This window comes from Calliphora vicina, chromosome 2, assembly GCF_958450345.1.
Source record: "Calliphora vicina chromosome 2, idCalVici1.1, whole genome shotgun sequence".
NCBI classification, from domain to species: Eukaryota; Metazoa; Arthropoda; class Insecta; order Diptera; family Calliphoridae; genus Calliphora; species Calliphora vicina.
In genome coordinates, this window is record NC_088781.1 from 68,534,466 (window position 1) to 68,561,584 (window position 27,119).

General features: G+C 28.8%; 1 protein-coding gene across 1 annotated transcript in view; it reads left to right on the plus strand.

Annotated features, from left to right (window-relative positions):
- Positions 1 to 21,756: 21,756 nt before the first annotated feature.
- The window catches only part of al (aristaless), a 91,222-nt gene continuing 85,859 nt past the window's right edge, over positions 21,757 to 27,119 (plus strand). The window contains exon 1 of the mRNA XM_065500603.1: positions 21,757 to 21,912. The gene's annotated coding sequence lies outside the window, so the exon portion shown is untranslated. The remainder of the gene's footprint in view (positions 21,913 to 27,119) is intronic.

The following is a 27,119-nucleotide window of genomic DNA, read 5'->3' on the forward strand; positions in this document are numbered from 1 at the left end:
CGATCATTAGTCGAACCTATTAACTACTCAATATTATGTATATCAAACAAAAAAGTTAAATTTTGTGAATAAATTCGAAAAGAATCAATCGATTTTGATCTTCGATATCTCATTTTGTTCTTATTATACGCTTTGCGACAAAGTAATAAAATTGAACAAGTTCTGCCGTTTTAGATTTTTCATGAGTTTTTAAAACACAAAATTTGCTATTTTCACGTAAAAAAATATTTTTTGCTTCAATTTGTTATTATAACTCGGAAACTACTTAGCCGATTAAAACGCAATATATAAACAGTTTAAAGGTTATGTAAATTTGAACTTTCCTAAGTTTACTTCAATAATATCGGGCTAACCCTTTTGGAGTTATCATAAATTATGTGGAGAAACATAAAAAAATTCACAATTTCAAAAAAAAAATTAAAAAAAGTCTATCCATAGAATTGAAAAATTTTACCATTTTTGTGAAGACTTTTTTTGCTGTTGACCTATGTTACCCACTGATCAAAGAAGTATTTCATAGTTTGGCAAAAAAATAAAAATCAGAAAATAACCATTATGTTGTGATTTTTATTATAAATGTCATAATTGTTACGGTGCCTGTTTTGAAGTTGTAACTTTAAAAATATCGCTATTTCAATAAAAAGAAGTGATCGAGAAAAACTACATTTCCGCACTCTATGGACTCCAACAAAACAGAATTGCTACATAAGAACCTTTGCATATTATTACTTCTATATCAAAGTGTTATTGTTAACCCTCATTTTGAGTGCATTTTGCACATGTTTTATTTTAAATCCATACATCGATATATGATGAAAATAGATTTTGAAAACAAAAGCTAGTTTTGAAACTGAAACAAGTTGTGATGAATTTATTAGTCTTGTTGTTCAAAATTCCATTTTGGCTTTACATTTGTTGACTTTTTTTTTGGGATGCACAAATCTGCTTCAATACATATTATTTCTTATGCATCTAGCATTCCTGTTAAATTGTGTAGTCGGCTTGAAAGATACTACATGCGCCTCTTAAATGAAACTTTTTACAATATCCAACTTATCTTAGAAAATTTAAGTTTCTGTCTTAATAGTTTTCATATTACGAAATTCCAACATACATATTTGATATTGATATTCTAAATGTCATCTAATTAAAATGTACTATTTAGCAATGAATATAATAACGACGAACACACTATTTTGGAGTCGACTTCTATGCCTCAGTCTAAACTTTGGCCTAATTAAATAATACACTGAGGGAAAAACGAAGTTGAAAATTCGACAATGGTTGGTGTCATTTTGACACCATACGATGCAAATTATAAGGAGATGTCGTAAAGCATTGAAATTTGGCACCGAGAATTATATGGAAAAAAATAAAATTTTATCAAAATCTACCACACCCAGCGCACTTTGGGTTGAATCATGGTCAAAGTGGCGCTTAATTGATTTTTTAGAATTAATATTTATTTATTAAATTTGGTACCGGGTAAAAGTAGACAAAATTCTACATCACTAATAGCTAAAATCGTTATTCTAGGTTGCATACTTTTTCGGCAGTATTCTGTCAAAGTGGAACAATTTTTCGAATTTTCAGATAAAGTAATAAAAATAGAAATTAAACACAATTAAAATATTTTTTTTTGTTTAAAACATTTAAAAGCTAACTTTTTATGATGGAACCATCAACTTCAGATATTTGAGTATATGAATAAGAATCTTTTATTTAAATTTTTTTTGGAAAAGTATTTTTATTTTTTTTTTCTAAATGTTCCAAATTTAGAGTATTTTTAATTTTTGATGGATAATAACTAAATATGTTTGTAGTTGTTTGTTTCTAAACTATATAATAAAAAAAGTACAACATTTAGGCTTTTATTTTAACAAAAAAATGTTGCACATTTTTGCGCGCCTTTCTTTAAATTAAGATTTTATTAAAAGACTCGAGCTGCACTGTGGCGGAAATGAAAAACTGGAAATAAATGAAAAAAAAAAATGGAAATAAATGTCTAAATTCTAAACGTATTGTCCGATTTTAATAAAATTACCCATGGCTATAGAGGAGGTGTAACTGAGTTTAAGTTTTGAGGTAACTCGGGATGAGAAAAAACACCTGTTTGGTCAAAGTGTCAAATTTGGAACCCCTCTAACTCAGTGAGTTCTTGACCGATCTTGTTGAAAAATTTTGTATAAACTACTATCCAATTGGAATAACCTTGCTGCAAATCCCGATCGGAAGATATTGGTTTTTTTCAATGGACTTGAAAATTTATTCTTTTGTGAAAATTTTTTTTATAAAATTTTGTATTTAAAATTTTTTCTATTTTTTTTACTTAAAAATATATTGAAAAAATCTAACATTATTGCCTGAGTTAAGCGTCACTTTGGATGCGATTCAACCCAATGTGCAGCGCCCACCGCCCATACAATACAAATCGATTTTTTGCATAAAATTGTTCCTATCCAAGAAAAAGTCTAGAAATTTGGGACATATGTACATTTTCTGAAACAAAAAAAGAACGCATGCCTAGTTTCAATAAAATCTGTCACGCTCACCGCCCATTAAACCTATTCATAAATAAGATTTTTTTTGATATTTCGTTTATCATTCTACAAAAATTTTTAAGTTTTCATCTTGTTCAGAAAACTTCCGAGAACTAATTTTTTTTAATGGAAACAACACACTCCTACCTTTTATTTTATTAAAGCAACAGCTTAGGGGAAAGTGGGGCTACATTATTTATTTCCATGGAAAATCAAAAATAAAATAATTTTTAGAGGCTTATAGATTTCGACACAGTACGTATTCAAATGAAATGAAAACACCGATGTTTTTAAGACGACGAGTGTAATGGTATTTATCATAAATTATTTTTTTATTTATATTACAAACATAAAAATTATTATATGTTTTGTGAACAAGAAGTGAATAAAATAAATGCAATACAACTAATAGATAGTTGAACAATGTGACGACAAGTACAACAATTCCTGGAATAAGTATTATGGTGTATACACGACTCCAAATCCAAAATGGATGTTGTCATATTGACGCCTTTCGTCTACGATTTCTGCACATACGGGTCACACAAGGTTGCTCATGTCACATTCTGAAGTGGAAATCCCGGCCAGTACCTTTTACTTGCAAAAGCTACTTGTTTTGGTTTATCAAGGTTTATCGCCTTTGTGTGAGTTTCTATGTATATCGATGAGCTGTTATCTTTGTGGATCTCACTTTGACATTCTTTAATATTGGGAATCTCACTACTATTAATGCAGAAAGTTTTGAAATATCTAAATCGTTTAAAAGATGCAAGTCTATTCTATTCATAATCGTAAGCCATATGAAGCCGCTGAAAGGGCTGTTGTGGTGTTTGTTTATTTTTAAAATTATATAATCTTTAGTAAATTCCTAAAGCCAAGAAATGTTGATCTGGCAACGTTAAAATATAAAAAGAGTTTTTCGGTTTCTATTCTTGTTTTCATTATTAAATCCATGGCAAGTGCCATCCTTTTACGATCAATTTTATACATATTCTTGGGCCTTAATAAAACTACATATGGACGAGAATGGTGTGTACATGAGTAGGTATGTATGTTTTCATTTATATTTATTAGAGTTTATGTATGGATATTGTATTGTATTGTTAGTTTTGTAGCAGTAATAATAATAATAATGAACTTGTAGTATGTGACGAGGATTATGTCAGTAAAACAATTATAATTGTATGAGTCAGTCCAAAGATCCAATTGTGTTGAGCTGAAAAAGGGGCAACAGCATTTATGACAGCAACCAACAAGGCCTTAACATCAGAAGCAAATGTCAACATTTTAATTTGATAATAAAAACTTACATGCAAAATTCATCTTAATATACAAAAGGATATTAATAACAAAGTGTACATTAGACCAGCGCACATTGCCAGATTTTGCCATTTTAGGGAGACTAAAGTCTGTATTTTGAAAACTGTTAAAAGTAAAACTACAACTAGTTAAACTGAACTTGTTAATATCATGAAATGGCAGCCACCCGAATCCGTGCTGCGATTATAATACAAATTTTCACAAACAACAATAACTTTATTAAAATGACTATAACCAAATTTTAAAATGTTAGGAGTATAACTGTGAATTTTATTCAAAATTATATGTTCAGGATATATGGGAGGTACCCGTGTCCTTTCACGGATTTTTTCAAGAATTATATTTTTTCTTAATCTTACCAAAAGGTAATATTCCACTAATTTTTATTCGTCTGCAATAACTCCTTCTATTTTTGTCCATTGCCTATATGAAAACAAAGCACTGTGCAATGGGGGCTTATTTTGTAACTCGTTTCGAAAAAAAAATCATTCCAATTTGTATGCTTAATACATTGTGTTTCGAAAATGTTTTCTTTCGAATCGAAGTACACAATAAGCCCCTGCACTGGGGGACATCTAAATTTAGATCCTATTAACAAAAAACATTTCTTTTATATACCGCAATGTAATATTTAACCCTATTAGACACTTTAGTAATGTTTCGATAATAAAACTGGACAAATCTTTCCATAATTGTCATTATAAGAAAAAAATTTATAGATTGCACCATAATGTGGCAAATTGGCCAAACAACAACTTCGGAGTGAGTGCATTTTACAGACATTGTATAATGAAAATTCATAATCGTCGTGAATCACTTAACATCACATCACTTAATCAAATTAATTTTCAAGTATTTCCGACACTACTTAATGTATTCATCGTTAGAAATAGTACGTGTATATTGCTATTTAAATTTGTATACTTTGTAAGTTATTTGTGCCGAGTTGAATTGGTATTTTAGACCAGTAATGCGCAGCCCATACCACAATTGTGGAAAATAAAATCACACGTATTCTTATGCTCTTACATTTTAGTAGTCGTTGTCCACTCAACGAGACAACTAGGAATACGCATGAGCACTGGTGTATGACTTTTTCTTTATTTTTTCAGTTTTTGTATTTGTGTGTTTGTAAATTAAATTATATTTATTTAATAAATTGGTTTTATTTGACAAAAATTATAAATTTAAACTTTCTTCATTTTGTTATTATTTTAAGTGTTTGACATTATGTTTGCTGGGTAGCTCTCTCACCAAATATCTTAATTTTTATTTTTGAACATCACTGTTGTAGGTGCACTGAATAAAATAAAGAATTGTATGTGTTGGTGAGAGTAAGTGTATTGGTGAGAGGATTTATTTTTGCGAACCTCTGTTTTAGACTTATTACTCTGCATTTCGTGACACAAAAAATATATATGACAAACTTTAAAAATTAAGCTGATTAACATTTAAGATGATTTTTAAAATGAATGCCATTTCTTAATTTTTAACTTCCAATTAACAGTTTTCTAGACATTCGAAAATTCGACATTGAAAAGTCCATAAAGAGATTTGTTTACATTGATTTTACGTTTTACAAATTGCACCTGAAATATCTAGCTGCACAGTGTTATTTGCTTATGCGGACAGTAAGCACAGTATTCATTTGAAAATTATAGTTAGTGCAGTGTACAATCGTCCTGTCATGTGTCAAATTAGATGTAGACGAAAAAAAGTAAAATAAGCCTATAAAAAACCGTATGCTCACTAATTTAATTCATTGTTATAATTAAATGAAATTTCGAAGCAACACATTCCTTTTTTGATACGGTAGACTAACTGTAAGAATACTTCCTTATTGGTTTATTTATTTGTACAGGGTGGTCTAAATACAAGCATCAGTAGTGATAATTGGCCACTTTGCAGGTGGTATTAGACGCCTTTAAATATTTTAAGAAATGAATATCTATGAAAGCTTTTTACCAAATTATACTTCAAAATACAAATTTTAAATATTTTAAACAAAACTTATTTTTTTTTCCAAAGTTGTTTATTTAATTTTTTGGAACATTTTTTTTCGAATTGTTATTTAAATTTTTTTTTTAAATTTTTAATTTTTTTTTTTAAATTTTAAATTTTTTTTATTTTATTTTGTTGGTGAAAAAATCGGGTTAAAAAATATTTTTTCCGATTTTGACCCATTGTAGGTCCAACTTACTATGGTTGTTGTAAAGGTCTTTGAAATATATATCATTAGTAGGGTATTCAATCGATTAACCGTTAATCGGTTAACCGAATAATTTTGGTCGGTTAACTGTTCGAATAATTTAAAATTGACGATTTTCAAATTACAAATAAACCGATTAATTTGTTTCGATTAACCGATTAAACGAATTTTCCTTTTTTTTGCACTTTATATAGAAATATACATAGTTTAAAACACACACATTTTATTTCTTAACTCGTGAACATTTCCTTCTAGCAATAGTTTTTTGAAGTATTGTACGAAAACTGAAGCTAAGGTATTTGGAAACGACCTTTTTATATAGAATGTTTCTATGATGAACTTTGTCCTAATGAGTTCGAGGACGACATGGTAATAGACGAAACTGAAGACATTACTGAAACGAGTCTTTTATCAGAACTTGACGAAACTAAGAAAGTATTCAAAATCTAAAAAATTCCAAAAAGAACTCCAATGGTATGATGGAGGATATATGCTTAGAGAAAACTAGAAATAGAACTGAGAAATTGGATATTCTTTATCATACCTTACTTTCGATTTCTACAATCAGTGAGAGAGTTTGTCAAGTCAAGTTTTATTAAAAAGTAAAAAAAATCGTTTAAAAGGAAAGCATTTAAATTATATTCTTTTTTTTAAAAGATTATTGCAGAAGATTCCCTATTTAGTGTTGTTGAATTGTTATGTTTTGTTTTTATGCTTTTGTTTTTTTTATTAACAAAATGCTTATAAAAGTACACAAAATTCGTATTTCTACATTCAATATAAAATTAAAATACAAATTATTCGGTTAATCGAATAATTTAAAATTAACCGATTATTAGCCGATTAAATCTAAACCCCGATTAATTATTTGCTCGATTAACCGATTAAACCAGGAACCCGATTAATTGAATACCCTAATCATTAGATATCCATATTGTAATCCAGATATAAGTAAAAAATCGAGGTTGTCCTGGTTTTTTCCTCATATCTCAGCCATTTGTGGACCGATTTTGCTGATTTTAAATAGGAAACTTCTCGAAAGCATGTCTGACAGAATTATTGAAGATTTGGATCTCGAAGATATCTGGGGTCTTCAGAAAATTGATTTCAACGGACAGACAGACTGACAGACGGACGGACATTGCTTAATCGACTCCGCTAGCTATAAGGATACAGAATATAGATACTTTATAGGGTCGGAAAATTATATTGTGGAAATTACAAACGGAATGACAAACTTATATATACCCTTCTCACGAAGGAGAATCATTTTTCCATTATTTACTTTTTAAAAAAGGTTAAGAAAAGTGACTTTATTTGGATCACCCGTTTTGTGATCAATTACTGAAGTGTTAATAGGAAATTAAATTTGTAACTTGTAAAATTAACCCCCACATTATAAATAAACATTTGCTATTGTTTGTATTTTAGTATGTATGTACTTATATATATTTTAAACTCGTATCTGGTTACATTCGACCATAACAATTCACACCGTAACCAGCGATCTAATAAATAAATACAAATTCGAAACGAGCCAATTTCACGCTTCATCAAAAATGAAAACAAAATATTCCTTTTGCACTTTTATTTGGTAACAGAAGAAATGAACGGTGTAAAAAGGTCAACAAACAAAATTAAATAACACTCTGCCTCAGTTGAAAAGGGAAATGTATACGAATGATATTGGCGAATGCCCAAATGGTCATTACCAAAAACACTTGTTGTTCTTAATTGGTAAATGAATTTTTAAAAAAACCCCAACATATTTCTAGTATTTTCTTAAAACCAAACAAACAAATTTACAATAATTTGTCTATTACATATAAAATGTCGCCTTCATGTTTCCTAATTCAAAATACCTAAAGTGTAAACGTATCTTTTTCACTCACTTTCTTATTGACATTCACCCCTCTTGGAGGCAAAAGATACTTGTAAAACCGAATGAACCAGAGCAAGTAATCAAAAGGTGTGTGGACTCGTACGATTAAACAGCAACGGCATTCTCTTCTCTTGTCAGTCAATGCGACCTGACGTACACCAACTCCTGTTTGTTTGTTTGTTTGTTTGGACAATGTATGTACGTATGGATGGCATTTGCTGTTGATAATTTCAAATGAGTATTTATTTGCACATGCGCAAACATTAGGACCAAACAACAAAACCTGTATATTGGACACACTGTAATTACAATGGATGGCTACAATTGAATTTCCGGTTCTTCGAATGCAATTCACAGACACAGCGACCAATGATCGTGAGTATGTACTGTGTGGATGTGTTTGGTATTTCCTAACGGACAGATGTCAGAGGAAATGTTAAACCATTTCATTTCATTCTCATATCTATGAGTGAAGTAACAAAAAAAAAACATTTGATGATCGCATTTAATTGCGCAATTAAATAAAACGAAATTCATTAATGTGACCATTTACGCAATTAAGCATGTTCATACGATTACTTCGTTTGAACACCACCACCTCACGGTTGTACTTGCAAGTTGCATTCACACACAGGTGATAACAATTGGTAGATGTGTATGTATGTATCTATGTATGTTTGGCTGTACAAAGTAAAAGTAGTAGTAGTAAAGTGTTTATGACGACAACGACGTAATAGAGCGCCTCCTAGCTAATTGTACATGATCAATTCACTCTCGTCTCTTCATTTGAAACTGGAAATATAATGTCAATTATAATTGAATTACTTTATATAAATAAATACTTTAAAGTAGTTAAATGCATTTTTGAGTTATTTCATGCAAGTGTGAGAATATGTAAATGTATAGGTAAATTCCAAATTAAACTACTAATCGAGAAACACGAATCGAAAACAATTTAAAAAATTTTGTATGAAAAACATTCAAATATTTTTTGAAAACTGAGTGATTTTCATAAAATTTCTTAAAATAAATTTTCTGTCAGTATTTCGGAATCAAGTTATACCTTTTTTACATCATAAACTAGCTCATATCAATGTTATTATTCGATCGAGCTGAACATGTCATAATTTTGAATATAAATCGATGTATAGGATTTTTTTAAATGTCTTTGACAACTGTTTAACTTATCAACAGGACGTATTTAAATAAGCACAAACAAGCGAAAAAACTGGAAAATATATTCAACAAACAAACAATAATGTACAGTAAAAAAGTTTATATTAATTTTATTAAAATATGTTACAATGAACACATTAACCTAATTCTGTTTTCCAGCTATCAAAATGAAATGATCTTTATTTGTTATATAAAATGGTAAAAATTAATAAAAGTAAAATTAGTCTCAAATTACATGATTGGTAAACCGGCTCTACGTAGCCTTGATCTATTTTGAGTTACTGCAAGTATCCTTGCGAGCGGGTTCGTATGATGATCTAATTTTGACAAATAAGCTTCACGAGTTTTTCTAAATTCATCCTTGACTAAAAGCACATCTAAGCCTCTGTGGATGTTTTCATTTCTTTTGTACCATGGAGCTCCCGTCTAAGAATTTTGGATTGTGCTCTCTGTATGAGATCTGTACTGATATTGCTTGCTGTTCTCCATAATTGGATTCCGTATGTCCAAATTGGTATTAAGACCGTCTTATACAGGATGACTTTGCTGTTAAGACTTAATTTCGATTGATGGCGGATTAGCCAGTGTATAATAGAAGGTTTTAGTTTCATGTGGAGCCGCTTGGCTATGTGCTGACGCCAAGTAAGGGGGAATTTTTTGAATTGTTATTGAGAATCCCACAATTCCCAAAAATCTTTTCAAAAATCCCTAAAAAAAAAATGGTATTTTAAAGATTTTTGACTTTGTTGACTGTACCGATTTGAGGGCTATAAATTCTCTTTACAAGAATGGTTTTCATTTTTTAAAAGCAGCTATGCGATTAGAGTAATTTTGGCACAAATTTGCAATTTACAGAAAAAATAGATCTAATTCGGAAGGCTCAAATTATTTTTCTCAAAATATTACATTTGAAAAAATATAAACACATTTGGGGTATTCTGGCAATAGTCATATTTTCATAATGTCCTAATATATTATAATAGTTGTTGTTGTGTTTTAAACAAAACAAAAAGTATTATTTTATGACAAAACAATAAACATAGTTCAAATAGTCTTATTAGTTTAGAACTATTTTCTTTGAAACACAATAAAAACTTGATTAAACTATCATAATATTTTAGGACATTATGGCAATATGACCAAATAGTAGACCATGTGAATACCCCAATTATTTATTTCGTTTTTCTTTTCTGTATAACTAAACAATAATGTAAGTACTTTTTAAAATATTTTTAATTTAAATGCACATAATTTTTGACTTAGTAAAGATTTTTAAAAAATTATTTTTTTCATATTACTAATAGATGGTTGGTAATTCAAAACTTATTACTTGAATAAAATAGGGAGAGATTTGGATCCACTAAACTCAGCTACACCACCTCTATAGCCGTGGAATTTTATTAACTTCGGACTGTTGGTTTAGAAGTTATAAGTTATTTCCACATTTTTTTCATTTCCCCCACTGTTTCTGAGAGGACATTTGTACGGGGTCTAGGTGAAATCATGAACCGATTATGACCAAAATTAGCAAAGTTTGTCCTTGTGTCGATAAAGATGACGTAGGGAAATGCTAATAACTTGGTTATTTTTAACTCGATGTTCATGCTTTATAACTTGTTAGAAAGATAATTTTCTCTAGAAGCTTAGGTTTATTGAAAATGTTTAAAAAACAGTATTTAAATAGGGAAATTTTTTAAGATATCGGAAAAAGTACCATTATTTACCCAATTTTACAACTTTCAATCGATTTCCGGCACGTGTTCCAGTTATCCGTTTTCACTTTAATTTTGTAGTAGTTAGTTTTAGCTACTAACGAACAAAATAAAATCCATCCAAAGCAAATCTATTTTTAAGGGCATGTCTAGGGAACATGTTTAAAATTGCCATATATACCTTGTTTAACAAATTTACATGGGCAGACGGACAGACAGATAAATAGACAAAGCTTATTCAGTACATACAAATAAACATACCAAGTTTCATTACAATCAGATCATTTTTGCAAAAGTTATAGAATTTTTACAATTAAGGATATATGGCAGGACCAAGAGTCCTTGCTGCAAACACAATAAAAATAATCAGAAAGATTGTAAGATTTTTAGCTCAATTATGTAGCCAAAACTAAAAATTATATTTTTGGCATATATGGGAGGTATATGGGAATATAAAATACCTTAGTTAAGAAAGGATATTGGCATACCAAATTTCAAAGCTCTACTACAACTCCTTCTATTTTTGTCCCATCTTTATATGGGGACAAAGCACTGTGCGTCGCGATAATAGGTAGTCGCGAATACCGAGCTTACACTGTATTGGAATTTTAGTTTTGGAATTTTAGATAACTGTTCCTAAATTAAAAATTTCAATATTAAATAGGTCAAATTCGGAAGAGCCTGGGGTAAACCGTATTAGAAAATTTCTAATAGGGTATGTCATTCCGTTTGTAATTTCCACAATATAATTTTCAGACCCTATAAAGTATATATATTCTGGATCCTTATAGATAGCGGAGTCGATTAAGCTAAGGCTGTCCGTCTGTTGAAATCAATTTTCTGAAGACCCCAGATATCCTCTTCAATAATTCTGTCAGACATGCTTTCGAGAAGTTTCCTATTTAAAATCAGCAAAATCGGTCCACAAATGGCTGAGATATGACAAAAAAACAAACCTCGATTTTTGACCTATATCTGGATTACTAAGTCATGAATATAGACAATATGGATATCTAATGATAGATATTTCAAAGACCTTTGCAACGACGTATATAAGAACATATAAGTTGGGCCTACAATGGGTCAAAATCGGAAAAAATATTTTTGTAACCCGAACTTTTTTTTCACCAAAAAAAATTTAAGGAACAAAATTTAAAATAACATTCGAAATTATTTGTAATAAAAAATTAAAAAAATAAATTTTGTTTACCTAAACATATTTAAAATTTGTATTTTTAAGTATAATTTGGTGAAGGGTATATGAGATTCGGCACAGCCGAATATAGCTCTCTTACTTGTTTATTTTATAACTATCTATGTATATGGAAATACCTTTCAGAAAATATAAACTCAATTAAAGTTCTTAACAAGTGCACTTAGATTTTACACGGAATTCTTTGTGTAAGAGATTTGAAAACAGTAAATGCTTGAATGAGCAGCATGTGTCCCTATTTTATAGCAGATCACAGTATATCTCATATGACTTTTATCAGTCTGCTGTAGTTTTTCCTGATTTTAGATAATTCAATATATGGGGCATTTCATGTCAAGTGAACCAACTTTTGAAATCGATGTCTTCCGATCGGGATGAAATTTGCACCAAGGTTAGCTCTATTGGATAGTAACAATTTTTCAACAACATCGGTCGAGAACTCTCTGAGTTAGAGGGGGTAAAATTTTGACAATTTGGTCAAACAGGGGTTTTTTCTTATCCATGTAACTTATTACCTATTGTTCTTAGCAAAATGTGTCCCGAATAGTATAGATAGCTATTTCTTCGATCTTTCGAAAAAAAATATTTAAAAAAAAAAATAAAAAATTTTTAATATTTTTTTTCCGAAATCAAAAACTTTTTTGACTTTTTTTTAAAATGGGTCCTTTTTTTTTTTTTTTTTTCTTAAAATAAAGTTTAGATATTTTCCTTGAACACCTACTTGGTCGCTTAGTGGGATGCGAGTGGGATATCTATCAAAATAAATATTTTGTAACTCAAAACATAAAATTTTTGACTTTTTTTGCAAAATCAAAAACTTTGTTGACTTTTTTTTTTCAAAATGGACCCTTTTTTAATCTTTTTTTTTAGGTCAAACAAAAGCTTAGATATTATCCTTGAAGACCCTTTTGGTCGCTTAGTGGGATGCGAGTGGGATATCTATCAAAATAAATATTTTTTAACTCAAGACTTACAATTTTTGACTTTTTTTTTTGCAAATACGATTTTTTTTCCAAATGGGCCCTTTTTTTAAAATTTTTTTTGTAGTCAAAAGAAAGCTTAGGTCCATTCCTTTAAGATAGTTTTAGTCCCTTAGTGGGATGCGAGTGGGATATTTATCAAAATAAATATTTTGTAACGCAAGACATACAATTTTTTAATTTTTTTTTGCAAAATCAAAATTTTTTTTCCAATATGGGCCCTTTTTTAATTTTTTTTTTGCTCAAAAGAAAGCCTAGGTCCATTCCTTTAAGATATTTTTAGTCCCTTAGTGGGATGCGAGTGGGATATCTATCAAAATAAAACTAGAAAACCACAAAAAATAAATCTTTTTTACACATTTAAAAAAATTATAAAAATATATCCTGAATTTTTCCCGAAGTTAGACGACGGCCTGAAATAACAAAACCATATATGTTTCACATCCTGAACAAGTGCCTTGTAAACTAGTGTAATCTAATTTATTGACAAACAGATAAAAATAAAAAAACATAACAAAAAAATATGAAATTGATAGTAAATAATGATTTTGACTACAAAAAAAAATGATGTTGTTAGTGTAAAATATGTAGACATAAATAATACCGTATGTTTGGAAAACAATACTCGGTGGTAAACAATGTAAGTTTTTTTATGTATTTATCAGAATGTATTCATTTCAACACATTCGTTTAATTTCTATGAATTTTTAATATATTTACTATGAAGATACAATCTTTAATTGCCAATAAAATACATATTTATTAAATAAAGTTTGATTAAAAATATTGTGTGATTAGATTTCGATTTATCATTTGAAAAAGAAACACGAAATTATTGCTTTTACGAAATGTATGTTAATTTTATATTGTATATGTATGTGTGTTGTCGATTACAAATCTATTATTAATTAATTAAAACTTTATTTTAAAATGTGTTTCGTCATGTTATTGTATTTTTGTTGTTGTGTTTATAGGATATTTGTTTAAGTTTTAAATTAATGGTGGGTCACTCCTCCACATTTACTGATGTCATGGAAGAGTTTATGTAAATATTTCTTAAGTGGAGGGTAATTTTGTATTTAAGAACAAATTAGGATCTAAGTTATTTAGAGATAAATACTTTAGGCAATGGTGAATTGTCGTGATATATAAAATAGATATTTATGAATAAAAATAAATAATGATATGGATTATATTTATTTTGTTGCAAATTTACTTATTACACAGAATTTATTTGCCCACACGCAGAGAAAAAACATGCTTCGACATGGTTACGACAACTATACTATGTTCGTTGTAACACAATATTGTTGTAGTAAACATATAATTCTTGTTTTAATTTAATTTCAACAATATTTTAGTTACTATAAACGTTTATATATTCACGTACAACCATTAAATGTTAAAAATATAAATATGGTGCACCGAATGGTTGGGACAACTAAATAATGATGAATAGGTAAACATTAGAGTATCCAAAGCCGAAACCGAAAACCGGTCAACCGGTTTTTTCATCATTGTAAACTCCACCGGTTTCGGTTTTTTTAACTTTTCGGTTTTTTTACAAACCGGTTTTTGTAAGACGGTTAACCGGTTTTAATGAAATATATTTTCTAAAGCTCATTCAAATATATTTAAGAAAAACTTTGATACAATTTTTAAAAATATTAATTTATTTTATAGAAAATTATAGCATTTGACAATATTTCGTAAAAAATGTAAAATAAAAAGATATAAAATTAAGAATTAAAAAATGCAAAATTTCCGAAGATTTAGTACACAATTCATAACACATTTCCCAATAGCGTCCACAAATAAAAATAAATTTAAGGAGAACTTTTTCATATTAAATAAAAATTGAATATAAACCGGTTAACCGGTTTTTTTGAAGACAAAAACCGAAACCGTTTAACCGGTTTTTTTAAAATACTATAATCAAAACCGGTTTTTTCAAAAACACACTTTTTCGGTTAAACCGGAAACCGGTTTTTCAAATATGCCGGTTTTTTGGACACTCTTGTAAACATATTATTATTATTATGTACAACCATTAAATGTTGTTTCTATATGCGTAGTCATAATATGTTTAAGATGAAAACAAAATATGTTTACTTTTAATAGTCTTTTTCCCCACCATTTGTGAGTGTTGGTGTTTGTCTAAGCTATAATATTTGTACAAGTAAATGTTGAGCGTCTGCAATTCTCATTCGCTCTATATTTTTATTTCTATATTATCTTTAACTTTCCTAGAGCGAATAAAAATAAATTTCAGTGAATTTTAGTAATTTTATTGGGAATTTAGTACCTTACAACCAGTGCTGCCAACTTTTTTTTGGAGAAATCGTCAAGTTAAAAAGAAAAAATCGTCAAGACAAAAATACGTTAAAAATACCAAAATAATTTTTTTATTAACCTTTTAAATATTTTTATTTTATTTACATGTAAATAAAGTTATATTTAATAAAAAAAAATAATTAATTTAATTTTGGTATTATGTGACTTTACTCTGGTACATTTCTGTGTGACATTTATTTAATAAGTCATTTTTAATTGCTATATTAAAACACTAAGAATTATTTAAGTTAAGATAATCTTTTGAAAACAATATTCCTTGTAATGTTGAAGAATCCAAAGCATTTCTGTTTTTGTAATATTAAAAATTCTTTCAACGTTGGCCGACGAATGTGGTAGTGCCATTAAACTCGAAACAAATTGTGTTAAAATTGGGAAGGCCTTTGCATTATTGACTCTCTTTAAAATAGAAATATTTTTCCAATGTTTCGAGTTCGGTGAATTTCATATTACGTAATTCTCGAACTTTATTATCAAGTTCTTTTCCATTTAATAAATTTAAAATAAGTTTGGCCAATTGTAAAATTGTATAATTTTTTTTGTCCAATGGAGTTTAATCCTTCTAAAAGTTTATCGCCAAAATCAAAACGTTTTAAAATTTGTGAAACCAATTCAATATAAAATTGGACGCTGTCTGCCTTTCAATTTGTACATTGCAAAAGGGGACTTACAATATTTTAATTTTAGGAAAAAAGGTTACCATATGTTTTGCTTTTAAAAAATCGTCATTTTTGTTCGCGGGAAAAATGAAAAATCGTCAATCGTCATTTTAATAAATTTGACTTAAAAAATCGTCAAAATTAAAAAAAAACTATTAAAATAAAATGTATTTTCAAAAATAAATTTTAATAATAATATGATTACTTTGGATCTTAATATGATTTTATTGGATTATAATATGATTTCATTGTATCATAATATGATTTATTTGGGTTATAAATATGATAACTTTGTTTCATATTATGTTTGATTTATATCATAATATGATTATTTCAGAACATATTATGATTGATTTGTATCATCATTTGATTATTTCAAAACATATTATGATATTTTCTGATCATAATATGTTTTGGACAACAATAATAAATCTTATCATAATATGATGCTCTTAGATTATGTTTACCACAACCATGTTTTTTTCTCTGCGTGCAGATACATGATTCCAGCATACAACAAATTGTTTTCTTTAGTTATTAACTAAACTTCTACGTGAACTTTATTTATTACAAAAATTAAAAGGTTTATCATTCTGTAACAGAAACAGAAACATAATTCAATTTAAATTAATTTCACAGAAAGAGCAAAACAAAACAGCGACGACTTGTAACATCAATCAACAAAGTGTCGTTGTAACAAGAAACTCATTAAACGTAACATTTACAAAATAAATATAAAAGTAAATGCAGCAGGCGCGAAGTTCTGGAAAAAAACAAATAACTTTAATAAATAATGATGGAAGAATAAATGAACATAAATGTCTTACAGGCAAAAACTTGCGGCCCATTTAAAATAGGTGTGTGTATTGGTAATAAAATATTTACATTAGAGCTGAACTTAAAATCATATTCTAAATGAATTGGAAAATGGAAATGGGTTTTAAAATATTACACAGCACAATAAATATCTATACGTTTGAAACAAAAGCTCATTAAAACTCAAACCTATTAAAATTTAATTTTGTATTCCCAAATTTGTGGCCAATCGAATTGTTCGATTCCATGTACTATCACATTATTTGATTATCATTACCGAATAATTTCATTTACATTACAGATCATATTGTATATGTTTACACTCCTTTGAAAAATCTGTTATGGGTAAATTTCTTACCAAAAATCTATATATATAAGGCCCAACAAAATATAAATTAGAGTAAATTAGTGATGTTTGAAAAATTGATTTCCAAAATTTAGGAAAATGATAAAACGGAAAAAATGGTTGTAGTCACTCCTCCTAATAATTTTCAAAGAGTTCGAAACTAATTAGATAGTACATAATAACAAAATTGAGAAATTTTCGAAAATATAACTGAAATGCAAAATCAGTTATATTTGCATTTATTGGCATTTTAGCGATGAGTGCCTTTGGTATGTTTGGGCATTAGAGGGTTAAGAATCGATGCTGCTCAGGTAAAAATGATCAGATTTGACTCAAATTTGCAAAGTTGGACCATTATATTACAGTAATCCGTACTCCTCGAAAATACTGTTTATGCAAAAAGAAACCTTAACTAATGTGAAAAATTCATTTCTAAAAATTATCGTAAAACGAAGGGCTGGTTTAATTTACTACATATGTATATATCTAAATATGTATGTATATGTGAAAGTGTGTGTAAATGCATGTGTATTGACTTGTTTATGTAACTAACTGTGTGTTTATTAACACAATATTGAAAATTAAATAAAATACAAATAAAACAAAACCACGATTATAAACTTTATTTCACATGACAAACAAAAAGAAAAACTGTACAAGTTTGACGTTTAACACATAAAGAACAAAAAATACCTTTATGCATTTATTTTTGTAAATACATTCATATGTATAGAAAACATTTCTATAGTGGTGGACTTTTGCTTAAGGGAGCACATACGATAAGAAAATTTAAAAAAAATGTGTTACTAAATATTGACTTTAGCATAGGAACCTATTCAGAGTTAAAAATTCTCCCCATAATTATGTGGCCGCATATATAGAAAAATAAAGAAGACAAAAACTATAAATAAGAATATCAAACAGAAAATATCAAAGAGGTTGGTTTATTATAGGCGCTGTTAGAGTTAACATCACTTTATAACCCAGCTGTTAAGCAAGTAGTCAATGTATCCCTTATAGACAATAATTGTCACTAATGTCCTATCACTTGGCTGTCTCAAATTTATATATTTGGGACATTTGACACGTATGTACTCTTTGTAGTGCAGATAGAAGACAATTGGTTACTTTATGCATCCCAGGTAATCTAGCTTGAAGACAATAGTCACTTAAGTGTCTCTAAGTAATCTAGAATGTAGTCACTTTAAACGTTTTGTGAGTAATTCGTACAAACTGGTTTTATACAAATTGTGTTGATATAATTCTCACACAGTTCATTTTTATTTTTGCTTAAGTATACTGGTATCCCATGTAAAATATCGATGAAGTCAACAGCAGGGTTGTCAGATTTTTTTACCATCGCCAAAAGCTAAACGAAAAATCGCCAAAATATTTTTTTTTGGAATTCTACATACATATTTGGTTGGTAAAATTAACATGTTTAGAACGGCCAATGCTAAGCCTTTAACAATTCCAGCTGCATCGCATCTAAGTTTAATTGATATATGCTAATTTTGAACATTACAATTCATATTCCCCTGCAGATACTTTTGGATTTAAATAAAGTTAATGAATTTTGAACTACCGAAAATTTCCAAAATGTCTGAGTTTGAGTATTAAATGAAATAAATACACAAAAACATTCATTCACTCCCAGATTTCAGTTTGCTTTTAACAATTCCAGCTGCACCGCAATAATTGTAAACTTGTGGCCAAAAATCTAACAAATTTGTTGAAATTTCACCTTTAAAGATCTAAGTTTAATTGATATATGCTAATTTTGACCATTACAATTCATATTCCTCTGCAGATAATTTTGATTTAAATAAAGTTAATGAATGAATTTTGAACTACCGAAAATTTCCACATTTTAATATTGAAAATTCATTATATACTTTAAAAAGAGTTATATTTTCTGGTAACTGTTTAAGCATTTCTTTTAAACGTTTTTTAAGTACAAAAAACCATTTTCTTTTAAAATTTCTACATCATATTCCTCCATTTTTATATTTTGTAATTCCGTTCCAAATTCTGTGCCAAAATCGATAGATTCCAATGGCAGAAAAGAATCCGGCGAACCAATAGCCAATTTTAATGAGCATATTAAGTTATTAAGACGGCTTAAATATTTTAGAAGAAAAAATTAATATTGTTCAAACTATTTGATCGTGTATGCTACCTGCATCCATATGATCAGATAATACGTGATTAATTTTAATTATTAATTATTGGGTTAATAAATATCAAAGAAATGAAATTATTTCAAGAAAAACAAATAATTTGTTAAAAATCGCCAACTAGTCTGTAAATCGCCAAAAAATCGCCATGTCGCCAATTGGAAATTTTGGTCGCCAAAGGCAATGAAAAATCGCCACGTTTGGCGAGAAATCGCCACATCTGACAGCCCTGGTCAACAGTCACTTTAGTGTCTCTTAGTAACCTATAGGTAAGTCACTTTAAATATTTATTTTGTACTGCGATTTAGAAAGTAGTTATTTTATCCACCAGAAGCAATCTATTGTAGATTTGTCGAAAGAAGGTTTGTTTACAAGCAATCGTTTATTGGACTGTCTATGATATGTCTTTTTAGCTGATTATTTGAGGTCAATTAGCTCCCGTAAATGTTAAAATAACTAGTTATGTAGCTGATCAATTTACCAGTTAGGTAGCTAGTAAGGTAACTGACGCTATTTAACCAGTATGTGAATCCAATGCGTTGACTACTTTGGACCAGCTATTAGACAGTCTCGTTGTAATCAAAATAGGCTTAGGACATGCCCGTGTTAAAATAACTAGTCAAGTAGCAACTGAAGTAACTAGTTGCCACCCTAAATGATGGGTAAAATCACTAGTTCGAAACTGAGGTGGCTCACTGTAGCGTCATTAGTGGTTAAAACTCATACTAGACAATAATCTGAAAGTACCTACATAATGATCTTCCAAGTTTCAAAGAAATCTGAACCAGTTAATAAGTTATTTATTAGTATTCATCTTGCGATCGACCATACTGTGATTTATGTTTTGATATTTCTGAACATAGAAAACATTTATTTGGTAGCACCTGAATCTGGCCAAACGAATGATTGGGCCACACTTAAATATTTTATAAAGCCAAAATACGGTTACTGCTATTTAAAATTTATATGTATAGGTATATTTTTATACTCCATAATTATCACATTTCGCCTTTAAACATTTGTCCTGCGGTGTATTAAATTTGTTTTTTTTTTTGCTTAACAAGCAGCAAATTTACGTGCGAACTTCCACTAATGAAATTTATTGTCCCCCACTCAAAACATTATTCAATTACCCACTTGTAACATAAATCAACAATAACAGGCCTCTTTGCCTTATTTGTTTTGCGTTTTTTTTTTGTTGCTGTTCATTATATTAGTTCTTGCTTTTATTATTTTTAAAATGAACAACAACTCCAAGCCAACCTGGCTGCGTTAAACGGCTGCTCCTAAACTGAGTGATTTTCAAGACGCCATACTTATTTATTCAGTTGCTTGGCATTGAGTACGAAACGAAGAGAATTTGAATTCAATTGAATTAACATAGCGCCGCAATTGGTGGTGGCTGCCATATTGCATTAAAAATCCCAACCCCCATTAATGGAATTATCAGCAGAAAAGGGAGGAGCTAACAAAAACCTGTTCGAATACAATCATGTTCGTATAGTCCCCGGAACAAATATTTTTCCGTAGAGTTCATGAGAGAAGAGTTGGGTGAGTGTTTTGTTTTGCTCTGCTGAAACTTATCACTTGTTCGCAAGGCTTGCACGCACTCACGCACACCTGTCGCAAAGATTTAACGATCTTTCGTTGGTTAAACGATCAATATTATCACTCATACAGACTCAACCGAAAGAGAGGGAGAGAGCGAACGAACGCCAGCATGAGAAAGCGAGCCAACTCAATATTTTATTATTTCTACTCCAATGACTTGTAATGGGAGTGAAGAGTCTGACAAGTAGTTTGAGTGACCATGCGGCCAAAACCTGTAACCGGTATTTGAACCCACCTGATTGTATTAATGAATGAATGAATGAATATTTTCACCGGTAGACAACTCACACCGTTGGCTAAACAAAACAACTTCTGTAGTTTATTAGCGGCCTTAATACAGCGCGGTCGTATACAATAATTCTTTCGTAACGTCCTAAACATTGTGTTGATGGTCGGTCTCGCCAAAAACCTCTTTGTGTGCATTTTGCTTAACCCATTAACGAACTAAAAATAATATACTAACTGACTGACTGATTGGTACTTATTCATTATCGTAATTATAAACAAACAAATAAAATCGGTTGAAAGCCAAACAAAAAAATAAAATAAATAAAAAGAAGTAATACCAATCAATATTGAAAGTTACGTAAACTTTTATCCGTGGATGATTTTTTTTATTATTGCTAAATTATAAAGTGGTTGTTAAATGAAACTCGAAATTGTGTTCCACTATTGTGGAAAAAAATATTAAGAATTATACAATAAAAAAAGTGTTAAACTGAAAAAAGTGTTAAAAATATTGTTAACAAATCACATAATTGGTGAATCTTAATTAATTATATACAATACAAAACACAAACAACATTTTCACAGGCCGACGGTGAAATATAAATTTTAATACTTTTGGATATAACTCATAATTTTGTAAAAATTGTGGTGAATAGCAACAGTCTTATTGGATTTCATTCACATTAAAGTGGTAAGTGGAGTCGAAAAACTTTTACTTTAGTTGATCCAACATTGTATTGATGAAAGTAAACTAAGAGATATTGTTAGTTACAAATTTAATTGACTTTAAAACGTGAATTCGAAATAATAAAAATAATAATAGTACATAAAATATTATAAGAGATTTGCAGTTCCCTTGATCAAGTTTCGTGGATAAATTATTGTTCTAAAAAATTAATTAACTTTGGAATTTTTGCGTTCCGCTCAACTGAAGTCAACTTCTACTTGGTGTTCACTAAATATTAAAATTTTAGCGACAGTGACTCTGCAGACGCTTTTGGTGGTTCTCAACACCCTTCAAATTCTTATGATAAAAATAAGACCATAAAACTCAAATAAGTGTATGGATTTCTGGTACTTTTCATCACTGTCTCCAAACAAAATTAAAAATTTGATTGATGGATGTAATCAGTTTTTTGTTTACATTAAAACGTTTTTATAATGGTTTTATATAATATTTGGTTTAACAAAATAACATTTTGTTGCAATTTTAATCCGCATACGTTATTTTTTTTTACTTTTCATTTATTTATTTAATCTGCCTATTTCCTTATAACTAAAATTTAAACTAATTACTCCCCAACAAGAGCTAATTAGCAATTGGCTGATAGTGCCCCGACTGCGTTTGGCTCTGTGCTAGAAGTCTAGCAAACGGGTTCGGATGGCTTTGTGTAATGTAATGTATTTCCCACGGACTTTTTGAACTCAACCTTTGTTAAGGGTACCTGTGGATGTTATCATTTCTTATGTATCATGATGCGCTCGTCATAGTCCTTAGAATTTTTGATTGGGCCCTCTGTATAAGATCAATACTGGTATTACTAGCAGTTTCCCAATAATTGAATTCCATATGTCCAAATTGGTTTTCAAATAGATTTATACAGGGTGATTTTATAGTCAAGGCTTAGATGCTAGATGCTCTTAACTTCATGTGAAGTATATTGGTTTCTATATGACGGCGCCAAGTAAGTCTTCTATCTAAATTAATACCAAGGTATATCACATAATCGTACTGAGTTATTAACATTCTTGAGTGTGGCAGATGGACAGCATCCAGCGTGAACGTAACATGTTGGCTTTTAAACACATTTACTCGTATTCTACATTTTGTTAATCATGTCTCACACATCTTAGGTAGCTATCTAGTAGGGTATTCAAATTATTCGATTTTTCTCTTGTTCGAATAATTCGAATAAGAGATTTTTAACTTGTTCGAATAATTCGATCACAAGTTTACAATTAATCGAATTATTCGAATAATTTAATTTTTTTTTAAAAAGTAAAGAATGAAATTTTGATGTAGGTTTTTTATTATATTATATTGTTAAAGAAAAACAAAACATAACGTTAAAGTTAACAATTTATGTATTGATAATGTTAAAAAACATTCGAAAGCTAAGTCCATCAATTAATTTTAATCAGAAATATTCTGATCAGATTCCCTCCCCATCAATCTACAAAACAATTGACTAGCAAACTCTTTAGTTTCCGTTTTGGAGTTATGCTTTAAATTTGATCCTGAATTCAAGTACAATATAAACGTATTAAGAACTTGTTTATGTCGTTCATTAATTCAGGTTTTAAAATGAGTAACTAATTCTTTAGCAAATGAATTATTCAGTTTTTCTAAATTATTTATAACAAATTGTATTATACCCTCAAGCACTATCAACGTTTCTGAATCTTTGGTCAAGTGGTCTTAGGGAATTATACAAATCTATCCAAAGTATGATATCATTGTCAGTGAACGTGGCTAATTTGAAGTCAGACATGATTGACGCATTTATAAATACGCAAAAAGTTTATTACTATGTTAGACAAGGATGTCCAATGATGTTTAACATCATATATAAGATGAAATCCATGTTTTTTACGCGGTTAATAACATCACTTATATACATATTTTAAGATCATAGCCTTCGTCTACTTCAACGTAATCGTTATAAATATCATCCTCAATATCATTTTCGACGACCGTTTCAAAATCACATTCGCCATCATTTTCATCACAACTTTAATCTAAGTTAATATTTTGATTATTAATTGCGATTCTACTAACATTTCGCCAGCATATGTTCATGTTTAGACGCTAAAATTTCTGTTTCGAAGTCAATTCTCAAATCATTCAGCCTTTTTTTTACTAAATAACAAATATTTTATTCCGTACCATTTATTTCCATTAGTTCAAGTCCTAAATTAAGCATTTTGAAAGACTTGATTTTAGAATTGTAACTTCTTGCAGTAATATATGTATTTGTATATTTATAGAAGGAGCTATCTGACCACTCATCTACAGTGATCGAAAGGCTCCATTTATCTTTAGTTATTTGTCGAATTTCAGAAACAATACAATTTTTGTAAGCCATTATTACTTATTTAAATTTGGAATTATGAAAAATTTTAAGAAATTTAATAAATCTAAATATATACATTTGTACATTTATTCATTTTAATCGGTTATTATACATTAAATTGTTCAAATTATTCGTTATTCGAAAATGGTAATTTTTAAATTGTTCGAATAATTATTCGTAAGAAATTATTCGATTAATCGAACGATCATTACTCGAATGAATACTCTATTAAATAGTTGTATAGCAGAAAATACATTGAAATGTTGCTCACTTATTCCTATTATAAAAGAACAATTTGGTAAGAATCGGCCCATGATTTCTCCTAGCACCCACGCAAGTATCTTCTGAAATATGGCTAAAAGATACATAAATGTCTAAGAGTAGGGGTATTCATACAAAATTTGGTATTGAACTTAGACAAAATCAGATTAAAGAACTGTGAAAAAATCGGTTGCAGTCTCTTATTGGTGGTGGGTATATTAGATTCGGCAGGAACAAATAAACTTTTTTTCCAATGGTGTTTCTGACTTGCTGTTTTGACAATTGTTTGGTCATGTATTTTTTTATATAAAACTGTAATGCTGATAATTTCAATATAATCGGATAAATCTTTCTACAAACTTTTGTGAGGATCCCCATATAACTCCTATATCAGAAAAATATGTATGTATTCGGCACAGTCTTAGATTCAGCACTCTTGCTTGTTTTGGAAAATGTTTCCAAAATAATTCATTTCAATGAATTTATTTAAATAATAAACTGGCAGTTTTATATACCAAGTTTAATATAAATTTACACAATTAAATATTTGCTGACATTTTTTTAAATGTAACTCTAATTTATAAAGAAATCAATTGAAATTCAATATTAAATTCTATCTTGTAAACGTGGTGAATGTTACATAAAGTAGAGACAAAGTGCTTGAAACTCTTACAAATTAATATGATATCACCAAAATAACTAATTACAGTATCGACTATAATTCATTTACCAGTAAAAAATAATGTCAAGTCAGTTATTACGTTATGGACGATTTTGTGATTCAGATAAGCTATAGTGATGCTTAAAACGATCAGAAAAAAATTGACCTGGTCCCTCACCTTTCGGCAAAAACATATTTTCTTATGCGTAAAATATTCTTGATTAAGTGAGAATTATATTGGTTCTCATTTATGGAGACCTCAAATAACTAAGAATTTAAACAGAAGTTAGATTTTAATTCTGACATTACTCGACCAATTATAAGTAATGCAATGTTTATGCATTAGTATCTGCATGTTATTACCAAGTTTTTTCGGTGATTAATTGGAAATTGAACTTCCTATGTCTTTACAATAGTATAAGGTACCATAAAACCCGTGTTACATATGTAAAGATAAAATTAATATACCACCAAATAAGAATAAAACTTTATCCAACTAATATTAAATATTTAAAAATTATAATCTTTTAAAAAGTGGTTTCATATATTCTTTGATACGCTAACATCCATAATGATATAATAAATATGAAAATTTCCCACAAAATGAAACAGATTTGCCGACGTTATTTCGAAAATCATACTTAATATCCAACAGTACAATGATGATCAACAATAATAAGCTCTATTGATAATAAATCACAAATATCGACATACATACATATTTATGTAGTATGCTCATGTGATGTGATTAGCATAAATTTTATTTGAATTTATTATATGTATGTAAATTCAAATCAAACTTTGTTTAAATGTACAGAATGTGTGTGTTTTATTTTTGTTCTTCTCTTGTTGATTTGTTTATCAATATGTATTGATGGTAATCGAAACCAAAATATTTCTAGATTGTCAAAAAACACAAAAGATTTTGAAATAATTTGTCAGATTCTTCTTATATTTTTGAAACACGTTCTTTGTTTAATTGAATACATTTTTAATTAGTTTTTGTTTTCAGAACATGAAAAATTCTTATATGTATGTATGTAAGAATGCTGATTCGTATTTTCATCAATTCATCCATTCTTCCATTCGTTGATTTGGTTGTTTATCTATTTGTGAAGAGTACATGTTTTCATCAATCATCAAAAGGTAGCGAAAACATAGACATATTAATTAGGGAATGTCATACGAATAAATATTTCTATTTCTAAAATTACAAAACAACAAAATCAAAATAGTCGAAATACATTTAATAGAATTATGTTTGTATTTATGTTGTACAAGTCTGCTTCAATGCTGTTTTTTGTGTGTGTGATTTCCAATATCAATATTTAAATTGATAAAACTGAAGTCATATATACAAATAGCAGTACCTCATGTACTTTGAATTGTTTTTGTTTAATTTAACAATTCATTATTGTTTGTACCTTTCATTTCATTAATTTGTTATTTATTCGAATCTTTAGTACATTGTATGTATCATCATTTTTGATACACCAAATATTACAAGATACATACTCACAAACATATTCGTTCGAAATATAACATCCATTAGATACATATTGTGATAGGTAATTATGAGCTTTTGTTATGCAATCAAACCGAAACAAACACAAATTGTCACCTCAATAAAAAGACTTGAGTACACAGATCAGATAAAAATACTCCAGTACTCCAATAAAATAATAAAACAACATAACAAAAGCAATAACATTAGAACATATTCAATTTATTTGAACAAATGAAATCAAAACATCAAACCTAACCAAAATCAAATCAAATCAAAACATACAATTAAACAAATATTTATTACCAAATTAAAAAGATACTCAAGTATCGAGTCAAATTTTAATTACAACAAACAACAGCAATAACAAAACTATTATAACTAATACAAACATTCAT